The following is a 9514-nucleotide window of genomic DNA, read 5'->3' on the forward strand; positions in this document are numbered from 1 at the left end:
CTGGCTTATTTGCTGTTACCCAATATTATATAACATCTCCTGCCTGCATGATTTTGCTTAGTCTGTCCTTTGGGTCTAGAATGGTGTTCTAATCTCATCTTTGCATCTTATATTTTCTCTCTCCAGGGAGTTTTCCCTAATTTCCCTACTTTATAGTGCTATACCCAATAAATAACTTAATTTTTGTTTTAAAGATATTCTAGATGTATTTATCATTGATCCTATTGTAACCCTTGAAAAGAAAATAAGCTCCTTCAGGGCGGTGACTTTCTTTTAATTCAATCTCTGAAATATAGAATATAATATAGAATTTTGTACTTATTAGCTGCTTAATAGCTGCTTATTAACTGATTGTAATGTAAAACCCAAAGCCATTCATAAGATAATCCTTAAAAAATAAAAATTTCTTCTAGGCTACTCCCACCTATGGTTTTTGAAAGAATTATGACAAGTTCCTTCCTCTTCATTTTCCAAATGGAACTCAATTGAAGGCTAACTTCAAGTGGTTTAGGGCTCTTAATCTGAGACATTTCTCAAGGACTGACAATTATCATTATGCTGATTTCCTTATGTAAGCACCCTTCTCTCTTCCTCCTAAATTCTAGTCAAATTATAAAGTACAAAGAAGGTACTGATCAGCTTGGGTAGAGGAACTTGCAGGACCTCTCTTTATATTTATGAAACCACAGGTGAATTCCTTATTCCCTGTTTACTTTTCAGTGAAATAGTCTCTGATTTTATCTCAGGATGTGACTTTGGTCAAATCAATTCCACTATTTAGCCCTCAATTTCCCCATCTGTAAAAAAAAATATGATCTTTGGGCTAAGTGTTCAGTCTCTTCTAGCTTGTGACATTCTAAGCTCCCATGAATGAGATGTTACTGATCCTCTCTCTGCCTTTCTGTGTGTATTGCTTGAGTGTGGGGAACATTTTTCTTAATTGGTTTCCTGTAGCAGTTATATTCTTCTTACCAGAATCATTTAAAGAGGTTTTATTTTTTTGCCCTTCATTATAAAATATGCTGGAATTCAGAATAAAGTAGATTTTCATGGATTCTTGTATTATTTTATTACCTGAAAAACTTTTTTGCTTTAGAATGTTTTAATACCCAAAACATTTAATTTTATTTTAAACATTTATTTTCAAACATGTAAAATTAAGAGTGGCAATTACTTTCTTATAATTAATTTGTTTTGGAGATTCCATATACTGGGGAAAACATTCTTACTAATCAGAAAACCAAAGTGAATTCTGAAAGTGGGATTAGTAATATTTTCTGGCTAGGTGACTAATCATATTTATTCTTTGCCCTCTGGAAGAGAGGCAACCAGTTCATTGAAATTTTTTGAGATGATTCACAAAATGGCATGGGGCCAGTGCATGGTTGTAGGTTTTGTATTTTGGCTGCTTCTGTGTTCCGAATTATGTATCTGGTGGCATTCTGCAGTTTATAGTGTTTGGATTACTAGATGTATAAGCAAACCTGGTCTTTTAAAGTGATTCTTATTTTCTTCCCCAGTAGTTTAGTAATTTAAACAAAATTAACAAGAAGAAAATCCTTCTAATAGACTTAAATCTAAGTACTTTTAGGAATGTGTTCTTTTGAAAGCATCATAACTTCAAGATTCTTTGACTCTTCCTCTTAATTAAAGCTTTGAATTTTCTTTTGTAATATGTTTTTAATAAAAACAATAATTATATGCATTCCTTGTGACTGGGACAAAAAGTTTTAAAGAGAAAGAATAGCATAATTCTAATAGCCCTGTAGATAAGTATACAATTTAAAGGAAAGTTAGAATTTTCAAAAGTTGTTCCTCTCAGGGTATCCATGGACAAATGCTTCCCCAAACTGCTCAGAAAGGCATTCTATATTTTCAATTACTTCTTGGATGCATTCATTAGAAATAAAGTACAACCACAGCAAATTCAGCTTTGAACCATATTATTTCAAAAACACAAACTATTTTAAAAAATCATCCTATACTTGTTAAGATTCTTATAATATTTTTGTTATCTCATTTTATAAAACAATGCTAACAATATATATTCTAATTTCTAAAATATAGGTAACTTTGGAAATGTTTTAAGGTCAAAAGAGATATAATACATAATATCCTAATTTGGTTGATGATTCTTTTAAGCCTATAAGAAGTTAAATGAATGTTAAATGTAACATAATTCATAAATCTAGTTCATATGAATGTTTATTTCTAGTCTTTTTATTGAAAGAATTCTGTAACATGCTACAGTCTTAAGATGTTCCCAAATGATGGGGAATACTCATGTTCATTTTGTGAATTGTATCTAAATTATAAATAATTATCAGTTGATTGTAGGATTGTACTTGGGAAAAGTTGATTTCTTTTATAAGATCTTTTAGTAAATTTGCTTCAGAAAAGAGACAAATTATAAAAGAGAAAAACCCCTGTAGCCACCAAGAACTATGTTCCAGTGAATCTGTCTACTCTTGGAAAATAGTTGATCTGATGATGCTATCGGGAACTAAAGTTATTCTCTCCCATTAACTGCTCACCACCCCTTTGACCTAGAAAATCATACATCTAACTTGAGTCATGTAAAAAAAAAGGAGTAGGTAATTAATTTATAGCTATGTGGTTTGAAACACCTGTTTGCCTTGGGATTGTTGTTAAGGAGTGGATAAAGGGGGAAAAATGTTTTATAAAGTAAGTTGACTCCAAGGAAAATAGAGTGTCATGTAGTTTTCTTGAAAGAGATTGTTGAACAAGGTCTTTGTTTACATAGACTGACATGTAGTTATCAACACAATCAAAAACATTTTTCCTTTTTTCTGAAAAAAAATTCTAAAGTCATTAGCAAGGGCTGGGAAATCACCTTATCTCCCTAGAACACAGGTACCAACACAGAGTAAATATTTTGGTAAACAGTTCTTCTGCCCCTTGCATATTCAGCAGCATACTAAATTATGCATAATCTTGCATAAGTAATAAGTGAAGGTAGCTTAAATTCAGGGTTGTGTGTGTATGTTTTTTTTTTACCTGACCTATTTCTTTCAGTGCTGTTAGCTGCTTAAATCATGTATGAGCTTTCTGTAAGGCTTCAATGACTTGCTCGAGTGGAGAGACTTCAGTAATAAATTTCTGGAGAAGACAAGTTTTTTGACAGGCATAATGCAACACATACAGAGTTTGGAACTCACACTCTGGGAATTTAGAGCAATCCTTGCAAAGCAGCTTTTCCCTGTTACATTAATAGAGAAAATGAAGTATGAAAGTCCTCAGGAATTACTGCTAGGTGTAATTTAAATAATTTACCAGAAGACAGTTCAGCACATGCATAGAACAGGGGCACACGGAGTTTGCCATAAGCAGTTTATAAATAAACTATATTCTGCTGAAGTAAGTCAGGCATAAATTATAACTATTCCTTTTGTGGCTCTACTCTGTTCCTCATTGTAATAGTTATTTAAAAAAAATTCTGGGTTATGACCTTCTACTGGAAATCACAGACATCGCCTGCCTTGTACCTTGCTTATGAGCATGCTTATGTCTAATGGTTTGGCTGCTCTGAGATTAAAGTAAAATTACTGCTCCTGAAAATAAAGAGGGAAAAAAAGGCATTGTACATCTTTAAACAGAATTCAGGGAATTCTTCAGTCTGGTAGGAGGGTGAAAAAAAAACCTTATCTATTGCCAAAGACCATGGAAGGGACCAGATCATTTTCTAGAACCTTTACAGGTGGTTTTAAGTAAGTTATACCATTCAGTGAGTCTAATATCATAGCTTAAGGAGGTGAATGCGAGAGAGTCAAAAGGAAATATGTCACATAAGGGCTCAATCTCTGCAGAAACTGTTTTAAAGCACACTTGTGGAAAACAGAAGACCTCTCTGGTTTGTTTCATTCATGTTGAAAAGAAAGCATTCTCTCATGTCAGGGATGGTTTTCATAAAATATACTGTTAGTGCTTTGAGAAAGGATTTATGACAGATGATCCAGAGAGCCTAATTTACTCTCAGTGATCAAATTAGAGCATAGCATCAGATATAGTTTATCTGTACTTCTAGCTGCCCAAGGATAGAGTAGGAAGTCCTTTTGAAAAAGCCACTGGCTCTTCCCTCTCTCTTTTGGCTATGTCTTTATGCAACCTAGGATACAACAACCTGCACTCTCATTTTGATTTCCACAAATCTTTTCCCGCAGTGAAGTTGTATCCTTTCCTCCCTTGCCTGGAAGCATCGAATTTATTAATCCCTTTGGAACAGTACCTACGCACCATGGTTTTCTTGACTCTCCACACGAGTATATATATGTAGTGGTGTGCATATAAATCACATTGTTGTGCGTGTATATTGTGCATGAATATGTCCTAACATGAACCTGAATACCTTCCCAGGTCCAGAACAGCTAGAATAATTATACAATGTGGTCATTTTTGTTTTCCTTTACCTTTATTTCTCATTAATTATATTAGTATGAATGAATTTCTGCCTTAATCAGATATATTAATACTTGAAGAGTTTGCTAAGTCTTATTCACCATATGAATTACAAACTTGGTATTGCCTATTATCAAAAAAAGAAGTTCTTTAATTGCATAGTAATATGTTTCTCTCAGATCCCTCCCCATCCAATCCCATTGCATTTTGTCTGGAATTTTTTGGCACTTCTCCTTCCTATTCTATATTTCTTTGCGAATTTCTTTTTGTTTATTATATAAGGGCCATGGATTACTTACTTTTCTTACTCCCAATAGTACCTAGAATAGTGTGTTGAATTTTGTAGGAACTTAATAAATGTTAACTAAACGGTATCCAATTACAAAACAATACATAATTCTTTAATGTCCTAGCTATTATTTAATTCCTTTTATAAAGCATAACCAACATTCATTTTTTGGTTTTAAGACCTGTTTTTATTCATCTATGTATGCAAAAATGATAGCTGTGTCATTGGAGTTCATGTTTTATTTTGATGACTCTCCACTAACATTTTTCCAGTTCTTTAGTGTACTTCAGCATGACTTTTCTAGATCCATGTCTGAAACCACTGGATAAAATTTAATGAAATAAGATTTAATGGAGGTAAATATAAAATCTTAGATTTTAATTCCAGATATTAGCTCCTTAGATTTAGGAGGAGAGAGAGGCAGGATGTGTGAACAGATTGTCTGAAAAAGACCCACGGGCTTTAGCGGACAGCAAGTTTGTCATAAGTAAACAGGAGGATAAGGCAGCGCTCCAAATTATCATGATATTGATTGGTATTGGGAGGCCCAGCTTCTAGGAATGAAGAAGTTATAATAGTCTTATTATATTCTGACCCCATCACACTCCTTTTGAAATCTTCAGTTATAGGTATGATATTTAGGAAGGGCATCAATAAAGTAAAGCTCACTCAAAGGAGGGCAACCACTATGGCAAAACATCAAGTTCATTCCATATGAATTTCAGTTCCTCAGGGAGGAGAGGAAAATAAGAGTATTTATCTTAGAGAAGAGAAGAGACTGGGGGACATAACAGCTATCAGATATTTGAAGGGTTCTCATATGAACAAAGGATTAGAACTAGAGGATGAAAAAGAAGGAAGATGGATGTAAGATGGTTTTATTTTTTTAGGTTTTTGCAAGGCAAATACGGTTCAGTGGTTTGCCAAAGGCCACACAGCTAGGTAATTATTAAGTGTCTCAGACCGGATTTGAACCCAGGTACTCCTGACTCCAAGGCCGGTGCTTTATCCACTACGTCACCTAGCCACCCCCAATGGATGTAAGTTTTAAAGACGTAAATATAGGCTAGATGTCAGGAAAAACTTCCTGATAATTAGGACTTCCCAAACTGGAATGGTATTCTTTATTTGGCAATGCTTCACACTCAAAATTTCTTTGTATTGACTTATTTTAATTGGTGCTTAGTGCAATGCTGGCACATGATATGTATTTAATAAATAATATTGAATATGTATTCAGTTAGTATATCTGGTGCTTGTTACAGTGCTCTGAACATGATAGGTATTTGATAAATGATGAGTGAATGTGTATTGTATTGTATTGGTCTGGTACTTAGTACAGTCCTTTGTATATAGTAGGTATTTAATAAATGATTGATATGTATTGTATTAGTATGCTTGGAACTTAGTACATTCCTTTGCACTTGGTAGGTATTTAATAAGTGATGACTGAATATTTATTGTATTGAATAGTATGTCTGAGTCTTCTTAGTATAGGTGCTTTGCACAAAGCAGGAAATTAATAAATGATTGATATGTATTGCATTGTTACTATGTCTGGTACTTCTTACAGTGCTTTGCACTTAGTATATATTTAATAAGTGATGACTAAATATGTATTGCATTGAGTTTAGTTTATGTACTGCTTAGTATAGTTCCTGGTCATATAGTAAGTATTCAACAAAACAAGTTTGATTATATATTTTTATACATTTTGTATTGATAGATCCTATCCATGCACAAGTTTTCCCACTCCTAGAATATAAGTTGTCTGAGAATACAGACTAATTTCTGCTTTGCATCTCTAGAGCCTAGCACATAGAATTAAAAGGGTGAAAATTTAGAGCTAGATCATCTAGTTCTACTCCCTTACTTTACAGGTGAATGAACTGATACCCAAATCAACTTTTCCAACTAACATGGGTAAGTCAAAAAACTAGGGCTTGAACTTAGGTCTTTTCATACTGTTACCAAAAATCAATGCACTATAGCATCTTGTCTTTGGGGTAGGTGACTAATAAAGCATACCGAATTATATTGAATCTCCTCTCCTGAAAAATTGTCATGCTAAAACTAGATGACTACATGTCAGGAGTACTATAAAGGGTATACTATTACGGGTATGGCTTGATCTGTGTGTACCTTTAAGAAGAAAACAAGGAAGATTCATATAATCTGGAATATCCAGGAATGACTAAATTGATCTGAACAAATCTGGAGGTCATGGGCAGTAGAAATTACATCATCTTTTAAGAAAAGAAATAAAAACCTCCAACTAAGGAATATTAATTGATAGTTTCAATGACATTAAATATCCAAGGGATGGAGGTATTCCAATCCCCATTCTGTTTTCTTTATAAATCTCCTGGCTTTTTTAGAGGTGGTTCAAATTCTCTCTAACTGTCAGATGGCATGTAACAGGCATGAGAATAATGCTAGAATGGGAAAAACTAGTATTGAATATGACTACATTTTTAGTAATAGATATAGTTGATTTTGGTGCTGTCTAGGGAAAAATTTGATTCATTCTAATATGCTAGGTGTTCTTAATTTGGACATTCTAACTTAAATGAGACTTGATGGAGAGAGGCAGCATTCTATCATGGTTATAGAGCTGGCTTTAGAGTTTGAATGATCTAGATTCTAGTCCTGCCTCTCAGACATCCTGGTTATATGATACTTAATAAGTCATCTAATCTCTTAGGAATCTAGGTCAGTGGTGTCAAACTCACTAAACATTATATAGGAATCCCCATATCAACCTAGAAAACTACAAATTAACATCACCTATGCTCTAATGTATTTTTCAAATTTTTGTTAAATATTTCCCAATTACATTTCAATCTGGATTTTTGTCCTCAACTCTTAAATCTTCACCACCCCTCAGGAGTGTTATCAGAGACAACATGGTACTACATCTGACACTTCTATTTAATTTTCTATGCTCTAGACAGTTCTTTATGAATTGTAGATCTAGGTATGGCTTGTATAGACAGAGGGAGTTTCCTTACCTGAAAAATCCTTTTATCAATGAAATCACAAATTCAATTCCCATTTCTATACTAAATATATGATAATTGTCCAAGAGTTATCTACCATGTGAACTAATGCATGGATTCACAAGCTTATATAATGAGAGCTTATTAAGATGCACAGTTAGGTTGGATTGATTGAAAAAATAGGACACCTTTATGCAAAAGTTCATCATCCAGGATATCTCTGAGATCAATCTTTTTTTTTTTTTTGCAAGGAAGTGGGGTTAAATGACTTGCCCAAGGTCACACAGAGAAGTCATTATTAAGTGTCTGAGGACTGCTTTGAACTCAGGTCCTTCTGACTCCAGAGCCGGTACTCTATCTACTGTACCACCTAGCTGTCCCTCCCTCAATCTTACAGATTAATCTTACAGTGAAACTGAAATCATATTGGACCTGCAGTTATAAGTTTAACCTGGGTTATGTCATTACTTAGCTAAATATTAGAGGAGACAGGAAGGAGAACCATAGGAAAGGTCCAAAGAATCATCATCATCATCATCATCATCATCATCATCATCATCACTAACATAACTTTGCAAAGTTCTTTATGATTATGATATCATTTGATCCTCTTAACAACCATTAGAAGTAGGTGCTATCATTGACCCCCATTTTACAGATGGGAAACTGATGCAAAAATTAAGTGACTTTCTTAGGGTCACAAAGTGTAGTCAAATTAGAACTCAGATCTCCCTGACTCCAGGTTTATCACTTTCTCACTTATTCTACCTAGATATTAATTATGGTTTCCAAAGAGCACTACCTGTAGGGGTGAAGCCGCTACAAAAGCAGAAGGAGAAATGTGCTACAAAAGGAGTAAATACTTGATTGTTTTCTTGGATTTGTGATCTTATGAATTTAAATAAGTTCTTTTTTGTTGTTGTTGGGTTTTTTGCTTGTTTTTAGCAAGGCTATGGTGTTAAAATTCTTTCCTGGAGTCACACAGCTAAGTAAGTATTAAGTTTCTGAAGCCATATTTTAACTCAGGTCATCCTTACTCCAAGGCCTGTGCTCTATCTACTGTACCATCTAGCTGCACCACCTTCTTTTTTTTTTTAATAACATTTTATTTATTTATTTTTCCAAATACCTGCAAGGATAGTTTTCAACAATCATTTTTTGGTAAAGTTTTGAGTTACATATTTTCCTCCTTCTCTTTCTTCTCTCCCCTCTCCCCCTGAGAGAAAAGAATCTAATATAAGCTATATGTGTAAAACCATGATAAACATAGATTCATATTAACCTTGTTGTGAAAGAAGAATCAAATCAAAATGGGAAAAAGGCATTAAGGAGAAAAAATATGTAAGACAACTTTTAAAAAATGAAGATAATAAACATTAGTCTGCATTTAAACTCCATAGATCCTTCTCTGGATATGGATGGTTTATTCTATCACAAGTCTTTTAAAATTGCCTTTGATTATTGTACTGCTGAAATGATGAAGTCCATTATAGTTTATTCTCACATGATGTTACCATTAGTGTGTAATGTAGGTACTTCCTACAAAAACACAGATTGTGATTCATTTATAGCTGTCCATCTTGCATGATTCTAGTCTACATCCTGAGAGTGAATTATAATAACTTATTTTGTATAATGCTCTAAGGTTTACAAAATACTAAATACAAAGTACTATATTTGATCTCCATTTCAACCCTGTGGTATAGGTACTACTATTTTGTCCTTTTTTATAGATGAGGAAACTGAGTCTCCAAGAGTTTACTCATGGTCATTCAGTCTAAATTTTAAAATCAAGTCTTCTGCTTCCATT

Source organism: Macrotis lagotis, chromosome 5 (genome assembly GCF_037893015.1).
Source record: "Macrotis lagotis isolate mMagLag1 chromosome 5, bilby.v1.9.chrom.fasta, whole genome shotgun sequence".
Taxonomy (NCBI): Eukaryota; Metazoa; Chordata; class Mammalia; order Peramelemorphia; family Peramelidae; genus Macrotis; species Macrotis lagotis.